At 44.7% G+C, this 832-nt stretch overlaps 1 non-coding gene across 1 annotated transcript; it reads right to left on the bottom strand.

Annotated features, from left to right (window-relative positions):
• Window positions 1-519: 519 nt before the first annotated feature.
• LOC141715690 (small nucleolar RNA R71) lies at window positions 520-626 on the bottom strand. Its single transcript, XR_012572442.1, has one exon. It is a non-coding gene; the product is annotated as a small nucleolar RNA R71 (small nucleolar RNA).
• Window positions 627-832: the final 206 nt, after the last annotated feature.

Below are 832 nucleotides of genomic sequence, written 5' to 3'. Positions count from 1 at the left end.
ACTCGTTCTGGTGCTCGCAAGAGGACTTTAGATACAGCTGAGGAGACAGACGAAGTTCTTGATATTCCGGAGAAGTTAGATTTTGAGGATTCGGATTCAGGAACTGAGCAGAAAGAACCAGTAAACATGGGAGATCGTATTGTTCAAGCTAATCCAGCTCTTATGGATTTTTCTTGGCCTAAAATTGATGACATTCAGTCAAGCATCCTTCATCCGGCTATTCAAGCTAACACCTTTGAAATTAGGCCGGGCACTATTCAGATGGTGCAGAATTCTGTTTCTTTTAGAGGAGCGGCAACTGAAGACCCCAACATGCACATAAGGAATTTTGTCGAGATCTGCAGCACTTTTAAGTATAATGACGTGACTGATGAGGCTATCAAGTTGAGGCTTTTCCCATTCTCACTGAGGGATAAGGCTAAAGACTGGTTACATTCTGAACCAGCTGGGTCCATCACTACGTGGCAAGATCTTGCGCAAAAGTTTCTGGTGAAGTTTTATCCAATGGCAAAGACTGCTGCTATGAGGAGTGCTCTTACTCAGTTTGCGCAGCAACCTACAGAATCTATGTGCGAGGCTTGGGAACGCTACAAGGAAATGTTGAGAAAATGTCCACATCATGGAATGCCGGATTGGATGGTGATCACTGGTTTTTATAATGGTTTGGGGGCCCAATCTCGGCCCATGCTCGATGCAGCAGCTGGAGGAGCCTTATGGGCTAAAAGCTATACTGAGGCATATAATCTTATAGAGACAATGGCTACAAATGAACATCAAAACCCAACTCAGAGGATGACGTCAGGCAAGGTCGCAGGTATTCTGGAAGTTGATG

This window comes from Apium graveolens, chromosome 3 (assembly GCF_009905375.1).
Source record: "Apium graveolens cultivar Ventura chromosome 3, ASM990537v1, whole genome shotgun sequence".
NCBI lineage: Eukaryota > Viridiplantae > Streptophyta > Magnoliopsida > Apiales > Apiaceae > Apium > Apium graveolens.
The sequence above is the reverse complement of the archived record's forward strand: the minus strand, read 5'-3'. Positions and strand labels throughout refer to the sequence as shown.